At 46.5% G+C, this 24522-nt stretch overlaps 1 long non-coding RNA gene across 3 annotated transcripts in view; it reads left to right on the top strand.

Annotated features, from left to right (window-relative positions):
• LOC125123593 (uncharacterized) overlaps positions 1–24063 on the top strand; it is a 101442-nt gene extending 77379 nt beyond the window's left edge. For 2 of the 3 annotated variants that reach the window (XR_007134095.1, XR_007134110.1), the window contains exon 4: positions 8636–9526. This is a non-coding gene — a long non-coding RNA (uncharacterized LOC125123593). Of the gene's footprint in view, positions 1–8635; positions 9527–23861 lie in introns of those variants that run through there. The other variant, XR_007134097.1, reaches the window with a different exon arrangement.
• The last annotated feature ends 459 nt before the right edge of the window (positions 24064–24522 follow it).

Raw genomic sequence — 24522 nt, forward strand, 5'->3', positions numbered from 1 at the left:
GTTTCTTTTCAGTACTAATTTCATTGTTTGGATGTCCCACCATTTATCCATTCATCTACCGAAGGGCATCTTATTTGCTTTCAAGTTTTGGCAATTATGGATAAAGCTGCCGTAAACTGCTGTGTACAAGATTTCCCTGGTGGCTCAGCGGGTTAGGAATCCAGTGCTGTCCCTGCTGTGGCTCTGGTTACTGCTATGGCACAGGTTCAGCCCCTGGCTGGGGGACTTCCGCATGCTGCAGGCTCAGGGGAAAAAAAAATCTGTGTGCAGGTTTTCATAAGGACATAAGTTTTTGATTCGTTTGAGTAAATACCAAGGAGCGCAGTTGTTGGATCATATGGCAAAATCATGTTTAGTTTTATAGGAAACTGTCTTCCAAAGTGGTTGTAACTGTTTTGCATTCCCACCAGCAATGAATGAAAGTTCCTGCTGCTCACATCCTTGGCAGCAACTGGCATCGTCAAGTGTTTCGGTATTTTGTTGTTGTAATAGGTGTGTCACTGTTGCTTTAATATCTGCTTCCCTACTCACATAGGATGGCAAGTGCTTTTTCATCTGTTTATTTGCTACCCGTATACCTCCTTTGGTGAAGTTTTTCAGCCCATTCTTTAATCAAGTTGTTCCCCTGATTATTGTTGAGTTTTAAGAGTTCTTGGTACATTTCTTTTTCTTTCAAAAATTCAGAATGCTTTGTCTTTAAGCATTATATGTACATTTATGGGAGTTCCCATCATGGCTCAGTGGTTAACAAACCCGACTAGCACTCATGAAGATACAGGTTCGATCCCTGGCCTCACTCAGTGGATTAAGGATCTGGCGTTGCTGTGATGTGTGATGTAGGTCACAGATGTGGCTTGGATCTGGCATTGCTGTGACTGTGGTATAGGCTGGCAGCTACAGCTCCGATTTGACCCCTAGCCTGGGAACCTCCATATGTCATGGGTGTGGCCCTAAAAAGACAAAAAACAAACAAAACAAAATACATTTATAAGTACACATGTGACATATTTTATGTACATGGACTCAGTAGTTAAGGACAAGGTCATATGCCTCCCGGAAAATTATTTTCTACAGATAAACTGAGGGCAAAAAATAACAGATCAATTTAGGAGACTAACGTTATACATGGATACACAAAGTAGATAGAAGGGGTTTTTTTAAAAAATCAAGGACAGTATTCTCACCCTCTCCTACCACTGACCACCTCCATCCTAGGGCAGAAAACTTTATTAATTAATCAAGGACCGTGCTTCAAGGTGCTGGCTCCCAGACCCACGATGGAGAGAAAGGAAAAGCCACAGACAAAGAGATAACTTTAGTCGTTGGTTAAAACCTTGCATACCCACCAAACCTTCCTCCACCGGGAGTGGAGACATTCTGGTTACTGAAAAAGCAATGACTTCTCTGAAGTGAGCTTAGTCCCCTTGTCCCACTAGAATATCAGAAAGATCTCTGTTCCTCCCAGCTTGGGATTCTTTCCCCTGGCTACACATAGGAGACAGGCAAAGGCCAGAGGTTCAGAGAGGCTCTAAGGCTCCAGGAGAGGCAAGCCTTCTATAGAACTTCTGGGCCCCTTCTTTTTCACTTTCACTGTGGTTTACCTGTATTTGCTCGTTTTAAAGCTCTGAGAGCACATCTACATACTCTGCTTCAACTTCATGTCTAGCTTTTTGGGCATCACCAATGAGTGTCCTGCAATTTGCCACAGATCTGTAGTTAATAGGTGCAGAGCAAGGAGGGTGGAGGATCTTGAGACACTCCAGCCCCAGGGGAATCAGCTGGTTGGGCAACTACTGGCCTGTATGATGTAGAAATAGACTTTCTCCTCTCCAGGGAAGAGGTCTGTGTCCTGGGTACCTTTTCCTGTCCTGGAAGGAATAGGTTGTTTGATTCAGTTAAGTCCAGCTGGAGAAAGCCGTCTGTGTATTATTTTCTCTAAAGTATCAAACAAAGTGGGCAGAGGTACAGTGATAAGTAAAATACCACCTCTAGCATGGTTTTATGGACTGGTCGTCTGGTCTTAGCTCTGAAGTTTTACATGGGATTCAGAGTCTGGCTCTCCTAGGCACAAGCTGTGTGAACTATTTTTATTATTATTATTTTTATTTTTTGCATTTTAGGCCACACCTGCAGCATATGGAAGTTCCCATGCTAGGGGTTGTTTGGAGCTGCAGCTGCCAGCCTACACCACAGCCACGGCCATGCCAGATCCGAGCTGCATCTGTGACCTGCGCTGCAGCTTTCGACAATGCCAGATCCTTAACCCACTGAGCGAGGCCAGGGATGGAACCTGCATCCTCATGGATACTAGTGGGATTCTTAACCCACTGAGCCACAGTAGGAACTCCCCGTGGGATCTTTAAATCTCAATTTCTCTATGACTCAGTCTCCACATCAGTCACTGCCAGATTATGCTCTGAGCCACAGGAGACTTTTTAATATATCCTAGCCATTCTTCCGAGGGCTAGAAAGACAGACTGGATAATAGTTCCTTATCAGATAGTCCTTTTGCACATATTTTCTCTGAGTCTGTAGCTTGTCTTCTCGGTCTTTATAAATTGCACCTATCGAGATGTCTCCAAGAGGTATTCTTCTCTCCCAAGGTGGAAAACATTCTCCTGTTTGTTCCTAGAGGCTTTATAATTTGAGCTTTGGCAAGTAGCTCTCTGATTTCATCTGAAATTGATTTGGGGGTATAGTATGGGGTAGGCATTGAGATTCATTTTTTCCCCTCCCAGATATCAGTATGTTAAAAAGTCTTCCCCCCCCCCACCCCGTTGAATTACCTTGGAACTTGTGTTGAAAATTAATTGGCTGTATATACGTGTGGATCTGTTTCTGGATACCATCCTTTTTCACTGATCATATATCCATGATTAGGCCACTACCACATTGTCTTGATTATTGTGGCTTTATAGTAAGTCTTAAAATCAAGTAGGATAAGTCCTTCAACCCATGATTTGAATATTTGAGGATGTTTACATTTCCATACAAATTTTAGACTTAATTTGTGGTTCAAAACATCCTCCTATAAGTTTGATTGGGATTATGCTAAATCTATAATAAGTTTGAAGAAAATAACAATGTTAAACTCTCCAATCTATGACCATGGTATAACTCTCTCTTCGTTTATGTTTTTTGATTTCTTTAGCCAGTATTTTGTAGCTTTTCGCACACAGAGGTTTTTTGGGGTTTTTTTGTTTTTTTGTTTTTTCCTTTTTAGGACTGCACCCCTATTGAGGTTCCCAGGCTAGGGGTCAAATCGGAGCTATAGCCACCAGCCTACATCACAGCCATAGCAACACAGGATCCAAGCTACGTCTGCAACCTATACCACAGCTCATGGCAACACCAGATCCGTAATCCACTGAGTGAGGCCTGGGATCGAACATGTGACCTTGTGGTTACTAGTCAGATTCGTTTCCACTGCGCCACGATGGGAACTCCTTGCATACACATTTTTTGATGCATTTATTTCTAAGAATTTTATAGATTCTGTAGCTATGATTAATATTATTTTTCACCTAATTTTTAATTGTTTGCGCTACTATAGAATGAAAATTAATTTTTTTTCTTTTTATAGCCATACTTGTGGCATATGAAAATTCCCAGGCTAGGGGTGGAATAAGATCTATAGTTATGAGCCTATGCCGCAGCTACAGCAACACCAGATCTGAGCTGCATCTGCGACCCACAGCGCAACTCACAGCAAGGCCACATCCTTAACCCGCTGAACGACAATAGGAACTCCAAAAATTAATTTTTTAAATATTGACCTTGTGTCTTGAGTTTAATAGTTTCTTTTGTAGATTTCTTATGTTTTTCTATGCATATCATCTGTGGGAAAAAAAATTTTACTCTTTTTCCAGGCTGTATGTCTTCATTAGTTCTTCTTTTCTTTTTACAATGGCTAAAATAACCACTTTAATGTGGACTAGAAATGGTGAAAGTGTTAGCAAACCAGACTTGGGTCTGCTCACCAGTGTGCAGAAAAGCCAGTCTACTGACACTGGGTTGTGCTAAAGTTCAGTGCAGCATTTGTTTCAGGGCACCAGGCAAGGACTCCAGGGCAGCTCAGAGCACCCAAGGTCCCCGCTGGGTTTCAGGAAAGCATTTTTTCCTTTTTGTCTTTTTAGGGCCGCACCCAGGAGGTTCCCAGGCTAGGGGTTGAATAGGAGCTGTAGCTGCCTGCCTACCCCACAGCCACAGCAGCCACAGCCACAGCAACTTGGGATCTGAGCTACATTTGTGATCTATACCACAGCTCATGGCAATGCTGGATCCTTAACCCACTGATGGAGGCCAGGGATCGAATCCACAACCTCATGGTTCTTAGCCGGATTTGTTAACTACTGCACCAGGACAGGAACCCCCAGGAAAGCACTTTTAAGGGGCAGATGAGGGAGGGGGAATCCTAGGGTATGTGATCAGCTCATGCACAGTTCTCTGACTGGTTGATGGCAAGGTAACCAGGTGATGTCACAGGGGTTACATTTATCAATCCTTAGGTGCCAGTAGGTCTGGGGGCTATGCGCACGTGGTCATCAAGTAGTTAATTTCTTCCATTTGGTGGGGGTTTTAACATCTGTAAAACAGCTCAGGAAATGTGTATCAGATACTATTATCTAGGCTCTTCAGAGAGAAGCTAATGCAGAGGGTTGGGGGAGGGGGTCTGTCCCAGGAAGGCCCCATAGTGTCCATTTGGATTACAAAAGGGGATATCTTAGCTCTCTCTCCCTCTCTCTCTATCTCTCTCCCTCCCTCTCTCATTTTTATTAAATTTTATTGGCATATAGTTGACTTACAAAGTTATGTGAGTTTCTGGCGTACAGCAAAGTAAATCAGTTATACATACACATACATCTATTCCTTTTCAGATTCTTTTCCCATATAGATTATTACACAGTTTTGAATAGGTTTACTCTGTGCTGGAAGAATAAATTAGTGTATTTGGATTGGCTTTTTTCTTCATTACTTCCCAGAGACTTTATAATATTTTTTACCATTCATGAATGTCCTGTATTTTAAAATTATATCTTCTGGGTAGTTATTAATTTTCTTAGGTTCAGCTTGATTTTTTTTGAAGTCAATAAACATAGTCACTGCAAATAATGCTAACTTTATCCCTTTCAATCCTTACATCTCTTAATTCTTTTCTTCCCTTATATTTTAGTTTTGGCCAGTTCCTCCAATATACATCTAAGAGCAGGTCTGATTAAAGTGGAGGAACTTGAAACTGTTTTTATCTCCCTTTCAAAAATGAGGAAACTGGCCAAAGGAAGTCAAGTTATTTGTCCAAGATCTCATAAATAACTGCTGTTTTAAATATATAAATTTAGTTTTTAAAGTAAGTAATTTAAGTTCCTTGAAGCAAATTTAGGAAATTGAGGCAAAAGAAATAAGATACCTGCATAGTGTCCATTTGGAGATAAGTGCTATTAATATTTTGGGTTATAGCTTCCTAGATTTTTTTTTCTTTTGCTATTTTAGGGCCACACCTGCGGCACACAGAGGTTCCCAGGCTAAGGGTCCAATTGGAGCTACAGCTGCCGGCCTACACCACAGCCACAGCAACTTGGGATCTGAACCTTGTCTGCGACCTATGCCATAGCTCATGGCAACAACACCAGATCCTTAACCCACTGAGCAAGGCCAGGGATCGAACCCACATCCTCATGGATCCTGGTCAGGTTTGTTAACCACTGAACCATGAAGGGAACACATCTAGACTTTTAAAAATGCACCTGCAGGAGTTCCCGTTGTGGCACAGTGGAAATGAATCCGACTAGGAACCATGAGGTTGCGGGTTTGATCCCTGACCTCGCTCAGGGGATTAAGGATCCGGCGTTGCCATGAGCTGTGGTGTAGGCCCCAGATGCAGCTTGGATCTGGCGTTGCTGTGGCTGTGGTGTAGGCCCACAGCTGTAGCTTCGATTAGACCCCTAGCCTCGGAACCTCCGTATGCTGTGGGTGTGGCCCTAAAAAGCAAGCAAGCAACAAAAAAGAAATAAAATGCACATGCAGATGCTTGAACAATGTGAAGGCAATGGGTGCTGACCCCCATGCAGACAAAAATTTGCATATAACTTCACAGTTGGCCCTCCAGTATCCATGATTCCCTATCTAAGGATACAATGAATCATGTACTGTCACATGAATTTTTTTTTTTTGTCTTTTTAGGGCCGCCCCCAAGGCATATGGAGGTTCCCAGGCTAGGGGTGGAATTGGAGCTGTAGTTGCCAGCATATGAGACCTATACCATGGCTCACGGCAATGATGGATCCTTAACCCACTGAGCCAGGCCAGGGATCAAACCCGAGTCCTCATGGATACTAGTTGGGTTCATTAACTCCTGAGCCATGACAGGAACTCCTGTCATAAGAATTTAGTGGAAGGAATTTGCATATAACTGGACCTACATGGTTTAAACCCATGTGGTTCAAGGGACATCTGTATGTTTCAGTAAAACAAAACATTAGAATATAATGCTGTTTTATAATGTGCTTTTCTCACTAAGCGTTATCATAAGTACATTTTCAAGTGGATTAATACACCTAATATTTGCATGGTATTCCACCTATGGCTGTACCATAGAAGCATTATTTGATGGCTACTTTGTTTCCAATTTTTTACTGTTATAAACACACTATGAAGAATTTCATTGTGACCACATTTTTACCAAAAAACTGTGACTGCTTCCTTGTACAAATTCTTGAAAGTGGAATTGCTAGGTCAAAGTGTATACAGAATGTTCAGGCCTTTTATATCTGTTGGTAGGGTACAATTTTAACAGGTATATGGTAGATATTGAACAGTTCTCCATTGACTTTTTTCCTTCTCCTCCTATGGGACCCATTAATCTTCTCACTGGCTCTACCCACTCTCTACCCTTTTTTAAAAAATTATAGTTGATTTACAATGTTCTGTCAATTTTTGCTGTACAGCAAAGTGATCCAGTTATACATGTGTATACATTCTTTTTCTCATATTATCTTCTTATCATGTTCTGTCACAAGTGATTGGATGTAGTTCTGTGCTCTACAGCAGGACCTCATTGCTTATCCTTATCTAAATGTAATAGTTTGCATCTACCCTTTTCTAATCAGAAAATTCCAAGCCTAATCTTTCCTCGCCTCCCTTTCAGTCATTCAACAACATTCAGCAACTATGTGTGGACTACCTACTAAATTCCAAGTTCCGGAGACACGCTGATGAACAAAACAGAGCCTTATGCTTGCAGAGCTTGTGTTCTAATGGAAAGATAGAGAAAACAAACCTGGAGTTCCCATCATGGCTCAGCAGTAGCAAACCCAACTAGTATCCATGAGGATGCAGGTTGGATTCCTGGCCTCACGCAGTGGGTTAAGGAGCCGGTGTTACCATGGCCTGTGGTGTAGATCGCAGATGCAGCTCGGATCTGGCGTTGGTATGGCTGTGGCAGATGCCAGCAGCTACAGCTCCAGTTTGAGCCCCAGCCTGGGATCTTCCGTATGCTGCAGGCACAGCCCTAAAAAGAGAAAAAAAAAATTTTTTTTAATTTAAAAAAGAAAACAAATATAACAGTTAAGTACATTTTATGGCATGTTAAAAGAGGACAGGTAATAGGAGGAAAAGAAAGCTAGAGCAGGACGATGGAGACCAGGGGTAGGGGGTGAGAGATGGGGAGAGAGTTTGCAGTTTTACAAAGGAGGGTCAGAATAGGTCCTACTGAGCAGGAGACCCTTGAGTAGACCTGATGGAAGGTGAAAAATGGAGGGGGAGGAAAAGGCAGAGGGATCAGTAAAGGCGCTAAAGCAGGCGCTCTCCTGGTATATCACAGAGAAAGGAAGTCATTGTGGCTGGAGTAGCATGAGCACTGGAGAAAAATAGGGAGATGAGGTCAAGGGGTGAGGGTGGATGACACATGGTATAGGAACTTGTGAGGTTTTGTAAGGACTTTGGCTCATACCCTTCAGTTGAAGTCTCTGAGCAGAGGAGTCACGGTTTGATGTGCAATTTGCAAGGATCGCTGACTGTAGAAGCTGGGAGATAACTCAAGAGTCTATTGCAGAAATACAACCGAGGGATGACACTCATACCAGGGGCTGGCCGTGGAGGTGATACAAAAGGGTGCAAGTCTGAGCATGTCTGAACGAGAGCCAGTGTTTTCTGTAGAATAGAGAGGTATCTTCTCCCTGCCTCTCTGGATTCAGTCTCTGGCTCTCCCCAGCCTGCTCTGTGCCCTGGGAAGCTGAGCTGTATGAACTCCACCAAGAGCCTTCTTTGCCCTGTTTCCCATGGGATTTGGCCAAAAGATCAGCAGGGGATCTGCTGCTAGCAAGGGCTCTGCGGGAAGAAGGAGTGTGAGGTTGGGTTATCTTTCCTCAGCTCCCTCCTTGGAGGTGCTGAGCCCTGTACCAAGGGCACAGCTCTAGTCAGGCAGCCCACTGAAAAGTGCTTCTCCCCTGGGGTGGATAATGGCTCTTTCCTTTGCCCATCAGACCTGGGTGGTGATACCTCCCTGCCCTTGCCAGCCCCAGAGCACTACATTGTAACTGGTTGCTTTTTCCACACCCTGCCTGTAAATTTGTGCATAGTCCTTTTATTAAACTCCCCTCAAATCAGCCAATTTGCTTGTGCCACCTGTTTCCTGCAGGAACCTTGACAAATAGACTGGATGCTGGTCATGAATGAATGTGGAATTGAAGTTGGCTCCTTTGGCTGCAGGATGCCAGGTTCTCCCCTTCTAGACAACTCAGTGCCCCACACCTGGCCGAGGCAACTTTGGGGGCTTCATTCTCCTTGGAAGTAATTAAACTGTGTAGAGCTTCAAAAGAATGGAAGGTAAGAATAAACATGGCTGCATTCTCCCACCTTCAGATCTTCCAGGTGAAGCCTGGACTAGAAAGAGGACTGGACCTGGAGTCAGGAAGCTCCCTGGTCTGGTCTCTGTGGAATAACTCCCTGAACAACCATTAGCAAATCACTTGACTGCTCAGAGCCTCGGTTTCCTCATCTGTGAAACTGGGAATAGTAAAACCTAACTCAGAGAATTGTGGGGGAAAATCAAATAACAGTGCTGGCCTCAACAGCATGTGATCTGGTGTGTGTGTGACCTTGGGAGCCAGAAGGTCAGGACTCCTATCCCAACCCTGTGGTTTATCAGCCACATGACCTTGAGGAAGTTTTGGAGCCTTCCGGGCCTCATCTGTAAAATGAAAATTGTAATAGCAGATGCTGCAGTGCAGGGGTGTAGAATTTAAATGAAATGAGGACAGGCTTGGCAAGTAAGTATGCTGAAGTGTTACAAAGCTAACAAATACTGAATTATTTCCTTCTCCTCTTCTGTGAAATAAGGGAATTGAACTCAATACATAAGATACATTTCTTTGCTGATGCTAAGTCTAGGATTTTTTGAAAATTTTATTATGTAGCTTTCTAACATTATACAAAAAGGTTCACATGCTGGAACAAAAATCCAGGTACTCACTACTAGGTTAAAAAGTAAACCTTACCAGAGTTCCTCTTGTGGCATAGCGGAAATGAATCCGACTAGGAACTATGAGGTTATGGGTTCAATCCCTGCCCTCATTCAGTGGGTTAAGGCATTGCCATGAGCTGTGGTATAGGTTGCAGACAAGGCTTGGATCCCTCATTGCTGAGGCTGTGGCTGTGGCATAGGCCGGTGGACCCCTAGCCTGGGAATCTCTGTGTGCCTCTGGAGCAGACCTAAGAAAAAAAGGAAACTTTACCAAGGTAGTTTCTATATTTGCAAGTAATGATTTTCAGTGTTTTAAAATTTTATTTAAACAAAATAAAAAGACAACCCACAGAATGGGAGATGATATTTGCAAATGAATCAATTGATAAGGGATTCATCTCCAAAATTTCTAAACACCTCCTACAGCTCAATACCAAAAAAAACCAAACAACCTCATCAAAAAATGGGCAGAAGATCTAAACAGACAGTTCTCCAAAGAAGACATACAGATGGTCAAAAAACACATGAAAAGATGTTCAACATCACTCATTATTAGAGAAATGCAAATCAAAACCACTATGAGGTACCACCTTACCCCAGCCAGAAAGGCTGTCATCAAAAAGTCTGTAAACAATAAGTGCTGGAGAGGGAGTGGAAAAAAAGGAACCCTGTTACACTGTTGGTGGGATTGTAAATCGGCGCAGCCGCTGTGGAAAACAGTATGGAGAGTCCTCAGAAAGCTAAAAATACAATTACCATTTTGATCCAGCAGTCCCACTCCTGGGCATCTATCCAGAGAAAACCATGACTCACAAAGACACATGAACTCCCATGTTCACTGCAGTGCTATTTACAATAGCCAAGACATGGAAACAACTTAAACATCCATCGACAGAGGAGTGAGTGGGTAAAGAAGATATTGTACATATACACAATGGAATATGACTCAGCCATTAAAAGGAAAGAAATAACAGCATTTGCAGCAACATGGATGGACCTAGAAATTATGCTAAGTCAGTCAGACAATGGGACACCAACATCAAATGCTATCATTTACATGTGGACTCTAAAAAAAGGACACAATGAACGTCTTTGCAGAACAGATCCTGACTCGCAGACTTTGAAAAACTTACGGTTTCCAAATGAGACAGGTTGGGGGGTGGGGGATGCCCTGAGAGTCTGGGATGGAAATGCTGTAAAATTTGGTTGTGATGATTGTTGTACACTTATCAATGTAATAGAATTCATCAAGAAATAAAATAAAATGTTGTTTAATGGTATTATTAGATGAATTTGTCTGCAACTGTTTTGGTTTCTGCCCTTAACAGGATGTCTGTGAGACGCATCCATTTCACTTCTGTGTGGTATTGTGGCCACAGTTTTATTTGTCCACTCTCCCGTTAGAGGCATATGCCTTGTTTCCAGCTTTGGGGATTACAAACACTGCTGCTCTGAACATCCTCATAACTGTCTCCTGAGCCCACATACACATTTCCCAGTGTGCGTTTGTGCGTTTCTTTTCAGCGCTACCAGATGCTGGTGTGAGCCCCAGTCCAGATGGGGAAAGGGGAGGGAGACGGGTTTGGCGGCGGGGGCTGGGAGCAGGAGTTAGGGAGCTGAATCTTACTTAACAGGTTCTGAAGGCTTTGCAAGTAACAGCTCTTCGAATCCAGTATTTTGAAGATTTAAGTGTAAATGAATCAGAGCCATATGGATCACATTTGCCTTAAATGCCACAGGATTTAGAGGGCGGAGGCGGTGCTGGGCAGGGGGGATGGTGCCAGGGGTTTCTGGGTTATCTCCTTTGCTCGCCAAAGACTGCACTTCCGTGCCCTATGGTTGTGTGCAGAGGAGTGCAAATGCTAGTTGCCCAGGTGCCCTTCCCAGCTGAAGGGGGCGCTGTGGAGGCTCAGAGTCTGGGCCTCGAGGTGCTCAGTCTTAGTTTCTCCTCTGCAGTTGCTTGGCTCTGTGGCCTCGGGCCTGACCCCCGGGTTCTTGGGGTTCTTAGTTGCACTGTTTGTAAATGAAACGCCTAAGGGGTGGGATAGCATAGGAATTAAGAGCCCGGTTCAAAACTATCTTCTAACCTCATGTTGGCTGTGAGCCCTTCAACAGATTACTACTCAGCCCCCTTGTGCCTCAGTTTCATCATCTGTAAAATGGGAATACTAATAGTATCCCCTCATAGGTGGTTATGAAGAGTAAATGGCTGGAAGGACACCTAGAAGGTGCCTGGCTCTTCGCACTCAACTGGCACCACTTCTGTGTCATCTTTATGGTCCTAATCAAAGATCACTCCAAAGCTGACTTTCCCTGGCACTTTCAGGCAGAGATGATGGAAGTGAGCCTGAGAAATAAGAAAGGGTTACCCAGTGGCCAAATGTTTCCTGTCCTTGTAGCAACCACATCTTCGCCATATGTTTATTAATTCCATACTGTGTTAAACGTGAATATATACACATATCCTCACAAAACAGATCATGTTGCATTTACACTGCACCATATATATATTTCCTTGTCATTAATATTTGCCTGCAACATTTGTCCGTATCTGAACCAGTGCACAGCAAACCACCACTGACCCAGCGCTTGCCGGGCACCAGGCATATTGTTACATGTTTTCTGGGTGTGTCCTCATTTAATCCTCAAAACAAGAGAGTGAGTTTGGTGTTGGGATCATCCCCACTTTACAGCTGAGGAAACTGAGGCTTGGAGAGGCTAAATAACTTGCTTCAAATATCCCTCAAAGCCAGACCTGCCATCTCCTGCCCATAACGGCTGACCCACGCCCAGGCGCTGCCCGGAGGATTGAAATACAGCACGAAGTGACCTCAGGGCCCTATTCTTGGACACTTGGATTTTCTCTCTGGCTTCTCACTCTTATCACCAGCATGTGGTGAACATTCTTGCAGGAAGATCTTTGCCTCCATTGGATGGCTTCTCTGGGATAAACTCCTTGAAGACGTGGATGGCCCAGTCTTTGGGGCTTTTGTTTTAGAGATGAGGAGAAACAGAGGACCCTCGCTGGGCAGGAGGGAGAGGCAAGAAGCCCTCTAGGAGGTGGGCCCAACTGGAAGGCCCAGATGCCTGACTAATCCGCAGTATGCGCTGCTCTGGTTTATCTGAGGGCTGGTTGCCCAAGCTCCCCAGGCTTACCCTGAAGCCCTTAGGAATCTAGGGGTTTTTTCCATTCCAGTTTTGCTGACTTGGCTGAAGTTTCTGCTCAGTGGATCAGCTTCAAGACATAGTCACACCACACACATACACACATACCCCACAAACACAGACTTCCAGGAATCTGGCATGATGGAGACACTTGCTGGGAAGAGGCTAACCTATGGAAAGTGGGAGACCCTACCTTACACAGGAGGAGAATTTCCTGGGAAAAGCTGTTTACCAGATTTACAGAAACCATTTCTTCTCTGAACTGGGCTGGGTTCTTTTAGCATTTTTCCAACAGCTTTATTGTTTTGAAAAAAATTCCATGCTCATTGTTTTTTAAAATTCCTAAGAAATCTATAAGTGTAAGTGAAGATGGAAAAACATTTAAAACTCTTGTGTCAGACTGGGCCGTATAAATCAGCTTTTCAAGTCCTCTGGGCATCTTGTTAAAAGGCAGATGCTGGAGTTCCCATCATGGCGCAGTGGAAATGAATCCGACTAGGAACCATGAGGTTGTGGGTTCGATCCCTGGCCTTGTTCAGTGGATTAAGGATCCGGTGTTGCCATGAGCTGTGGTGTAGGTTGCAGACATGGCTCAGATCTGGTGTTGCTGTGGCTGTGGCATAGGCTAGCGGCTATAGCTCTGATTCGACCCCTAGCCCGAGAACCTCCATATGCCGCGGGTGCAGCCCTAGAAAGACAAAATTTTGACAAACAAACAAACAAAAAGGCAGATGCTGATTCAGGAGATCCGAGTGGGGCCTGAGAGTCTGCATTTCTCACCTGCTCCCAGGTGAGGCTCATGCCGCTGGTCCGTGGCCAAGTCTGCAGGTGGGGAGGAGCACAAGACTGAGTCGGCAAAACAGAAATTCTTCTGTTGCGGAGTTGAAACTCTGAAATGTTCTTATGTCAGAGCAAGGGATCTTGAAATCGTGTGGTCAGAACCTCTGCTGACAAATCAGGAAACTGAGGCCCAGGGAGGGGAAGGGCCAGCCCAAGGCCAGGGAGCTGGACCCAGAGCATGGCTGGGGGCTCCAGGCTCCTTTAGCTTCCACTGAACAGGGAGCCTAGGCCGTTCTGACTACGGGACCAGAGAAGACTCTGAGACCAGCTTAGGGGAACGGTGGCTCCTGCAAGGAACGAGACCACCAGGCAGAGGGCAGACTTCATGCCAAGCACCATCTGGATGCTTTCATATGTATACACACTCCGAAAATCTTCACCAGGTGCAGTACATGGTCAGCTCCATTTTACATGGAGAAATTGAGGCTCCAGGAGCAAAGCTATCAGCCCGAAGTCACATAGCAGCAGAGAGCGGAGCTGGCGTGGGTCCCGCACCCAAGATCCCCCAGCACTGCCTCCCCAAATCCTCCTTCAGCTCCTGCCTTCAGCATCTCCACCTTCCTGTGCTCCAACGATGGGTCACTTTCTGTCCAGGGAAGACCAGTGTTGTTTGAAAGAGACTGTAGGAAATAAATACAACGAAAACAAAGTGCTGTTATCAAAATCTAGCTTGATCTGATGCTGCAGAGCCCAGGGCCTGCTCTCTCTGTTAAAAGGGGAGATCAGCAGACAGGAGAGCCATGTTAGAGACAGATTAGACGACACTGAGGCTTTCTTCAGTGAAATCCAAAGGATGGAAAGAGAGTTAGGAAAGAGACTGGGCAGGACGGGCTCCCTGCTCTAGCAGCACCCTCTATGCACTCCACCGCTCTTCCATCTGTCTGGCCAGCTGTCTCACACTGCGCTATGCTACCTTTATGCCCTGTGTGGGGCGACATCAGTCAGGGTTGGCTTCCTGGAAGAGGCATCCGAGCCAGGTTTCACATCTTAGGAGGCTTAAGCCTGTGATGTCTCCACATCAAGCTCCTTGTATCCCAGGGGGTGCAGTCCTCCCTCCCCCAAGGGCCCGGGAGTCAGTCAGCAGGCTGCCTGGAGCCAGGGCATGCGTCCTCCCAAAAAGATGACCCACCAGCCTGTTTGCCTATGTGACCACTTTGGAAAAATTGTTTGTTCTCATCCTGCTAAAAACAGCATCAAAGTGATTCCTGTCTAGACTGTGCCAGGATGGATTATCAGATCCTTGACCTGATCCAAACCACAGGGTGACACAGTCATTTGCTTTAATGCAATTAAAGCAAATATAATAATGTATCCAGACCAGGGACAAGACCAGGGCTCCCTGGAAGGTGGGAGGAGAAACCAGCTCTGGATAATTTCTCTCTGGCTCCAAAGAAGTGAGTTTAGACTTTTCCTGCCTCTGTCTCCCAGGCAACCTTGGGCTCTGGACTGTCCCTCACTCTGCTGAGGGCCACCAGCTGAGGGTGGCCTGGAGGATGGGGAATCGGGAGGAGGCAGTCCTGGGGTGGGATGTGGGTGAGCCCAGTCCAGGAAGAGGAGGCGCCAAAGAAGAAGGAGGGAAGGAAGAGACAGAAAATGACAGAGGAGGAGATGGATGCAGCTGGCTCAGTGATTCCTAGAATCTCTGACAAATCCCTAGTCCCAAGAGGACCAGAGCAAGCCTGACAGGTCTTCCCAGAGGAGAGCAGTCGGTGAGGTTAATCCAGCTGCCACCAGAAGGCACCAGGAAAATGGGTTTTCAGTTCTCAGGCAGCCACAGGGAAGAGGAGAATCACTGCGAAGTTGCTGGTATGGCGGTCAGATGCTGCCAAGCCTGCACCGTGGTTTCTGTGCAACATCCCAGGGTTCTGGAGGGGAGCCAGCCTCTCCAGGACGCAGAGAGGCCCTCGGCACATCCCGTGGGGCACACCACCAAAGCGCCACAGGCTGTTGACTTAAATGATGGTTCTGAAGGCTGGGAAGTCTCTCTCTTTTTTTTTTTTTTTGATAAGCAAGAAAAGATTTATTAAGATAGGATGCTTTTGAGAGATGCAAGTGGGCAGGCAAGGCGATGCTGCCTGGGAAGTCCTAAATCGGGGTGTTGGCTGGGTTGGTTCCTCTGGAGAGCTACGAGGGTCTGGTGCAGGCCTCTCTCCTGGGTTGTGGACACCTGTCTTCTCCCTGTGTCTCCTCCTATCATCTTCTGTCCAGCCAAGCTCTGTCCAGATTTCCCCTTTTAGTAAGGACGCCAATTGTCCTGGATGAGGGCCTGCCCTAATGACCTCATTTCAGTTTCACTACCTCTGTAAAGACCCTGTCTCCAAATAAGGCCATGATAAGGCCATAATCTGAGGTGCTGGGAGTTAGTATTTTAACATCGGTTTTTGGTTTTGTTTTTTACCTCTTAGGACCATACCCATGGCATATGGAAGTTCCCAGGCCAGGGGGTCAAATTGGAGCTGCAGTTGCTGGCCTGCACCACAGCCACAGCAACGCCAGATCTGAGCCATATCTGCAACTTACACCACAGCTCACGACAACACTGACTCCTTAACCCACTGATGGAGGCCAGGGATCGAACCCACATCCTCAGGGATACTAGTCAGGTTCGTTTCCACTGCACCACAGTGGGAACTCCCAACACAGGAATTTTAGAGAGGGGGCACACCTCTAACCTCTAGGCCTGTCCATACTGCTGCCTTGTAGGGGTGAGAGAGGAGACAAGCTCTGGGGGTGCCCTACTCCCCCTGCTTCTGACTCTTCGGGGCCTCTCATGCTCATCCGTGTGTGTGTGTGTGGTAACACTCCCCTGACCGGGGGAGGAAGAGCACTAACTCCCAGCATCTCCCCTTCCACGTTGACCCGACTCTGAGCTGAGAAACATCTTTGGAATCACGTGTGCTCTCCTTTGCCAAACTCAGGTTTCCCAGGACCTAAGGACGGCTTCCTACCCCCAGAAAGTACAGCTCTGGTACCCTTCCTTCTTCCTCTCCTTCCTCTTCCTCCCCCTCCTCCTTTTCGATTCCCCACGGCAATGGTTATTTTACTGTGGCTTCTTGTTACTGGCCGCCCCTTATCACAGATTTCATTGTGCAGACGTTGTGCCGAGGGCTTTACCGTCTGTCTTCATCTCATTTTATCCTGCCGGTAACCCCATTTTATAGACGAATACACTGAGGCTCAAAGAGTAGGGCTAAGGCCCAGAGGAGGGAGCTGGGGACTCTCCAGAAGGAAGGCCTTCCTCATGGGCCCCGTGGCGGCGGGGGGGGTCCCCTGCCAGGATCCTTCCTAGGTCGAGGCTCAGAGGCCCTTCAAGTCTTGGGCTGAGAGGGATTTGAAGGGTTGCCAAGTCCAAATGCCTCTTCTGGGCCCCATGCAGGAACCCTTCCTTAACACCTCAAAGGTTCAGCCAAGGAGAGACCAGAGGGAAGAGGTGGGGACTCTTGCAAACCCTCCCAGGCCGACAAGCCAGTTGCCCCGCCAACAACTGCTGAGCAAGGAGCAGCTACTCGACACACGCGGAACAATCAGATGATGGCAGTGATTCTTGGAGTCACAAAAATAGCTACCTTTGGTGCAAGATCCTGTCTACCATGCTCAGGCTAAGCTTTCGACCTACAGTTTCTTAGGTCATTTCCTCCTCTGCCAGTCCCTACAGGATAGGAAGGAGTATCACCCCGGTTTTACACTAAGAATGTTGAGGGCCAGGGAGGTTGCGTAACTTGCCCATCTGCCTGACACTGAAGCTCTGGACCCCCACATTAGTAGATCTCAGACCCTGCCCACAGGAGAGGGCATGTTCATTTAACCTTGCCAACAGTCTTGGTTTTCCAGAAACTCCCAGCACACAGTGGGTGCTTAATAAATGCCTAATGAATGAATGAACATATGCAGTTATCAAACTGAGTCCACTGAGGCAGACATTTAACCTAATGACAACAAAATCTCTTTGTGCCCATAAGATTCCCCCAACCCAGTGCCTGGCACATAGTAGGTGCTCAGTAAATATTTGTGGGATGAATGGTCCTCTGGCACCTAATGTGAACAACTCTGCCCATAAATTTCAGCTCCAGGCACTTTGAAGTTCCCCCAGGGGACAGCTGCTTTTCTTGTTATCAAGGCCCCCCCCTGCCCCCTCCCTACCCCCCCGCCCTCCTGGCCCCCTGGGCTCATCCAGGCCAGGGACCTGGGGCCGCCAGAGCCAGGAGATAAGAATGATGGATGGCCAGTCGCCTGGCTCCACTGAAGCCTGGGGTTTCCTGGGAGCGGGAGACAGTCTAGTGATTCCAAAGCCCCTCGGAATTCGAGTGGAGAGAGCTCAAGGAGGGGGCGGGGGCAGCGGCCGAAGTGTCCCTATCTCCCAGAGATGCTGGACCCGACAGGAGGTTTCAGCACCCCCCCGGCCACCTTGATCTCCTTCCATGTTGACAAGGCTTCCTTTCAGCATGTGCTGGACACCAGGACTCATCATTGGAGCTTCCAGTGGGAGTCTGGACAATGGCTTCTCCCTCCATCCCATCCTCTCCCTCCTCCCTGCACTGGGCCCAGGATCTGCAGACAGGGCAGGCTTGCGCCCTGCTGTATAATCTGGGTTTTACCATTAATCGAGTCCTTGGCAAAATGAGAAATCATTTAACATTTTGCACACCTGAAATTTACACCATGTTATAGATCAAATATACTCAATAACTTTTTTGAAAGAAATCACAAGTCTGGGCCTAGGTTTCCTCATTTGTAAATTAAGTCCTGGGGTGTTCTTGTCCAGCAATGCCAAGATGGGATTTTAAGCAGCTAAGGGAAGATCAGCTGCAGCTGAATATACTGGATGCTGCCTCGATGATAAAGCCAGCTTGGTCTTGGATCCAAGCAGTAATAGTCATTGATTTATCTACTTTAAAATCGAGTTCTTGCTGTGGTCCAGTGGGTTAAGAATCCTACTCTAGTGACCTGAGTTGCTGCAGAGGCACAGGTTTGATCCCCGGCCCAGCACAGTGGGTTAAAGGATCTGGCATTGCCGCAGCTATGGCTCAGATTTGAACCCTGGCCTGGGAACTTCCATATGCTGTGAGTGCAGCCACCAAAATAAATAAATAAAATAAATCTCTGATCCCCAAACCAAGATGCTTTCTAGCATTGGGTAGGTTGTAGAACCTAAGCGTTACTAGATTTTGAAGGACTCCTTGAAACTGAAAATGGCAAGTTTCTTTTTGTCCTTTCTTTCTCTCTGGACTGAGAAGTCTTTATATATACAGTTTATATATATATATATATAGTTTAATTGCAAACAGTATTTGAATATGTCTCCCTTGTTTAGAAAAATACAGATAAAGTGCCCCAGACAAGGTGCCCAGACTCCCCCCGTTCCTGAAGTGGCACCATCATTTGGAGACACACCTGCAAACCCTCCTCAGCACCTTTTCATCTCTCTGTCCACCTGTAGCCAGACATCCAGACCTATCCTGGAGAAGGTGGTGGTTTGTATCAAAAGAATCAGCCCACCCAGGTCTTGGTACCTTGTTTCCTCCCCTCAGCCCTGTGGCCTGGACAGCCACCCATGCTGGCAGGGAATCAGGGTCTGGCAGTAGTTACTCTCTAACTATTCCGTGAAGGAAAGAAAAGATACATGACCTGATGCATAGAACCCACCCTCTGCTGGTCACATGGCAGTTGCTTCCAGCTTCTCACCAGCATACCCAGTGCTTCGATGAGCATCCCCAAACGTGCCCCCGTGCTCAGTTTTGGGGAACAGTAACTTGCGGGGGTTCCCTGTGGCCCTGAAGAGCACAGTTGGAAATTTGGTTCCACCAAAGCCTTCATTTTATAGATGAGCATGGGGAATGCAGAGGGCCAACCACTTGCCCCAAGGTCCCCTAGCACATCAGGAATTGAGTGGAGCCTTGGGGGGTAGTTTGAATTTCTATGTCTGGACTCTCTTAGCACCTCTGCTTTCTCTGACCCCCAACTCCAGCCTGTGTCCCTCAGGAGGGTGACTTTAGGGACAGAAGGTCTGATTCATTCAGCATAGAGAAGACACCTACCTTTAGGATCTCATCCAGTATTGAATTCTTGAAGGATCTGGGTAAGTTAGGTTTCCTCCTTGAGCCTCAATTTCTCTAATCTGTTAATGATTCTTGCCTGACTCTTTTTTCCCTCCTAACTCTTGAAGTAAGGATGACAAGAAAGAGCTTGTAAAATAGAGAAGAGGCATAGGAATCTAAGAGAGACCTCGTTCAGTTTACAATGTAGATTTTTTTTTTTTTTTTTGGCTTTTAGGGCCATACCTGCAGCATATGGAGGTTCCCAGGCTAGAGGTCCAATTGGAGTTGTAGCTGCCGGCCTACACCACAGCCACAGCAACGCGGGATCTGAACCAAGTCTGCAACCTACACCACAGCTCACGGCAACGCTGGATCCTTAACCCACTGAGCAAGGCAAGGGATCGAACCCATGTCCTCATGGATGCTACTCGGGTTTGTTAACCGCTGAGCCACAACGGGAACTCCTACAATGTAGAATTGTTAAAAACAATTTTCAGATTAAAGATATAGCATATTTCCACTTTTATGAAACATGAAAAAATTATGTATATACAGGAGTTCCCTTCATGGCTCAGCAGATAACAAACCCAGCTAGCATCCATGAGGATGTGGGTTCGATCCCTGACCTCGCTCAGTGAGTTAAGGATCCTGCATTGCTGTGAGCTGTGGTGTAAGTCGCAGATGCAGCTCAGATCGGGTGTTGCTGTGTCTGTGGTATAGACCAGCGGCTACAGGTCCGATTTGACCCCTAGCCTGGGAACTTCCATATGCCACAGATGAGGCCCTAAAAAGCAAAAGCAAAAAAAAATTGTGTGTGTGTGTGTGTGTGTGTGTGTGTGTATTTGAAGAAATTTTTATAAATACAGAAAATGAACAGCATTTACCCAGCAAATGTTAATTATAAGTGGCTTCCTCTGGAGTTCGGAATTGCAGAGGAAGGGAAGAGGCTCTTTTCTTGCTACACCCAGTTTTGTCTGATTTTGTAAACGCTTGACAACATAAAAGATATATTTACATGTTACGTCACCTAAAAACTCAAAAGAGAAAAGATAAATACCGCTAATAAGAAAAAAAAGTTTAAACAAAAGCCATCAAAGTAAAAATACACATAGCAAACAGGAAAAAGGCCAATTCTTGGAGTGATCAAATAGATACACATTAAAACAACAATGAAATTTCTTTCTTTGCTGATCAAATTGTGAAGGGTGATAGGACCTAAGGACCAAAAGGCTTTGGTTCCTGCCCAGGGAGAGGGTAATCACGGTGGGGATTAGCAGGGAGGTGGGGACGCCCCCTCCCCTCACGGCGATGACATGCCCATCCTGCCCTGCTCCCCAGTGCCCTGATAGAGCCAGCCCCAGGAGGGGGGAGATGACAGGACAGTCGCCGCTTCCTTCAGCTCCCCCCGCCACCCCGTCATAGAGACCAACTGCTGGCGTCTTCTGACCCACTGCCCCTCACCAGGGCCCCTCCTCCCTCACCAGCCCTAAATCCCCCTCTTCTGATAAAAGGAGCCCTGGATCCTGTGACAAAACCCGAGATGAGCAGGAAGGTGCCTGATGCACGCAGACCCCAGTCCTCTCTTCCCAAAGGACTGGCTGGGTTCGGAACAGAGACCCCCCCGCTGGGGGATCAGTGGTCATTTCTGTGAGGTCTCTCCCTCTGGGCAGAACTGCCCCCGAAGGCTTTATTTTGGTGCATTTTCTATGGGGATGCACTACCATACTTAGAAGAGCCATTAGCAGACATTTGGTCCAATAGCTCCATTATATAAGGGGAAACTGAGACTCAAATCACCCAGTTGGTTAGATGGAGCTATTCTAGAACCAAGGTCTCTGGACTCCTGGTTCGGTATTTTCTCTGCTCAGATTCATATCTTTTATTTGTGGACCGAATCGGTTCTTTAACCCTATATATCGAAATCTATTAACTCCCTGGTTCACTTGGGGAATGAAGTGGTGCTTGATATTATACATTCACAGTGGAGATCATATATTGAAAAGGAGAAAAGATGGGAGTTCCTGTTGTGGCTCAGCGGTAAAGAATGGAAAGAGTATCCATGAAGATGTGGGTTCGATCCCTGGCCTCACTCAGTGGGTTAAGTGGGTATTGCTGCAAGCTGTGGCGTAGGTTGCAAACATAGCTGGGATCCCTCATTGTTGTGGCTTGTGGCATAGGCCGCAGCTATAGCTCCCCTTGAACGCCTAGCCTGGGAACTTTCATATGCTTCAAGTACAGCCCTAAAAAAGACACAAAAAAAGAAAAGATGCAGTTCTGACAGTTATAATAAAAATAAACTCTAAATATCCATCAAGAAGTAAGTAATATAGGAGTTCTCCTTGTGGCTCAGTGGTTAACGAATCCGACTAGGAATCATGAGGTCGCGGGTTCAATCCCTGGCCTTGCTCATTGGGTTAAGGATCTGGCATTGCTGTAAGCTGTGGTGTAGGTTGAGGATGCAGCTCAGATCTGCCGTTGCTGTGGCTGTGGTGTAGGCCGGTGGCTACAGCTCTGATTGGACCCCTAGCCTGGGAACCTCCATATGCCACAGGAGCGGCCCTAGAAATGTCAAAAAAAAAAAAAGTAATATAATTAAATATTTTAAATAATAAAAAATTTAAAACTAATCCCCCGATTATACCATAATACAGAACAATACGGAGATGCAAAACACAGAGCATTGTTGATCCTCTAGACACAGAATTTGGTCTTTGTTTTACTCAACCCATCCCCTTTGACCAGAGGATCTGCCTAAGGAGAGATGGAGGAAAGGTGGAATGGTCAGTAATTCAGTCTCTAATTATCAAAGTGTTCATGTCACTACTTCCCACCTGCCTAAAAATGCATCTTGGGAGCTCCTGCTGTGGCGCAAAGAGAACTTCGGCATCTCGGGAGCCCTGAGATGCAGGTTTGATCCCTGGCCCAGCATAGTGGGTTAAGGATTCAGTGTTGCCATAGCTGCAGTTTAGGTCGAGACAGCAGCTTGGATCTGATCTCTGGCCCAGGAACTCCATATGCCATGGGGCCAGAAAAAAAAAAAAAAGTGTCTTGGTATTTAGCACCTTCTCCTTAAATTCCCAAGAAGAGACTATAAAATGGTGTGTAAGAGTGGGGCTAACCTGGAGTTCCTGCTGTGGCACAGTGGGTTAAAGATGCTGCTACAGTGTTGCTACAGCTGCAGCTGTGGCATAGGTCATAGCTCTGGCTCAGATTCAGTCCCTGCCTGGGAACTTCCATGTGCCCTGGGTGCATATGGAAAAGAGGGGAAAAAAAAGTAGGGCTAGGCAAATTTTTCTGGTAAATAGCCAGATAGTAAATGTTTCAGACTTTGCAAGTCGGATAGTCCATTTGCATTAACTCTCCCTGCAGTTGTGCCAGGAAAGCAATCTTAGGCAATACATAATCAAACGAACGAACAGTGTTCCAATAAAACTTTATTTACAAAAAACAGGAGGTGAGGAGGATTTGCTCCTCGGGCTGTAGTTTGCCAACGCCTGGTTAAGAAATTGGGCTTGGGAGTCAGACTTGAATTGGAATCCCAACTCTGCTGCTTCTTCATTTGTGAGACCTTGAGCAACTGGCCTAATTATTTGAGCCTCATCTGTGGAATGAGGATAATGATTGTACCTGGTCACAGAGGAGCTACTCAGTGGCACTTGCAGATTCTCAGTAAATGGGACCAAAGCAAGCAGGACACAGCCCACTGTGCTAGAAGAGAACTGGGCTCCCCTCCTACATTGATCGCCCCTACCAGCCATTGAACAATGGCCAGGCATGTCACTTAACAGCTCCACACTCTGTTCCCTCCCCCTGTAAAATGGGAGGAGAAACTCACTTACAGTATATAAGAGTTATTATTAATAGTAGGTTATTAATCATGTACATTATTAACCCTTATATACATTCTTATTTAACGCCCACAACAGCTGTTATGTTTCTTATTGTCCTCATCTTATAGAGAGGAAACTGAGTCACAGAGAGAGGTGAAGGCTCTTTTAGCAGTACAAACTGGGATTGAAACAGAGACTGTCTGACTTCAAAGGCTGAAATATTCCTTTTCCCTCGACTATGTTGCCTCCCTAGAAAATGAGAAGAGAAGAGGCATCGTCTTCATAAAGCCCTCCAATCCATAAAGCCATGGATTCCTGTATCACCCGTCTGGTACCTAAATCTCCTCCCAGCATCCCTGTCCAGCCTCTGCTTCCACGTCACCAGTACATGGGGGCTCAGTAGTGCCCTAGACAACCCATTTCCTCCTTAGTCAGCACTGATGGTGATAAGATCTTGAATGGACCGATACCCTGTCACTTCCACGAAGAGTCAAAATCCTCTCCCCAACTTTTATCACCCTTCTTCTACAGGATGCTCTCCCAGGATCTGATGACAGCTTTACACACCCTGACTCCACAGCCCAGTTCCTGCAATTGTGCCTCTTCCCAGGGGACATGGCGTGGGGGCCCCTGGCCTTCCTGTCGCCCCCACCCTGGGACTGCTCCGGTGTGTCTCTACCTCTGGAAGACTGTGGCGCCCAGAACTGCGTTCCTGCCCAGCGGGCTGAGCTGTCACGAAGGTGAGTCACCTCGTGTTCATGATAACATCTACGCAGCCAGCCTGGGAGGCAAGTGCTTCTTGTGCTGAAAGGATGGGTTTGGGACGCGGAGGAGCCTATTCTGTACTGGGGCGGGGAGTCAAAGAATGTGAAGAAGAAAGGTTCCCCTTTCTGAGAACAAACTTTTGAGAAAGGAGATCTCAGTCTGATCCTTACAGAAACTGATTCTTCGGGAACTTGCATGGCCAGGTGGGGTAGGAAGGGCGGACCAGGAAGGGGGCACAGCCATTGTAGAAACAAGCTTTGTGCTCTCTGACATTGAGAGGATGAGGAAGACTAATGATGCTAGTGGAATCATTCAGAGGGTGCTGCTCGTCCCCACTGCTGGGCAGGGCCCCTGGGCTGCAGCCAGGATCCGTGGATTCTGTCCCCAACTCTGTGACGTTGGACCAATCATATCTCCTCTCTGGGCC

The sequence above is a fragment of the Phacochoerus africanus genome, chromosome 1, assembly GCF_016906955.1.
Source record: "Phacochoerus africanus isolate WHEZ1 chromosome 1, ROS_Pafr_v1, whole genome shotgun sequence".
Lineage (NCBI taxonomy): Eukaryota > Metazoa > Chordata > Mammalia > Artiodactyla > Suidae > Phacochoerus > Phacochoerus africanus.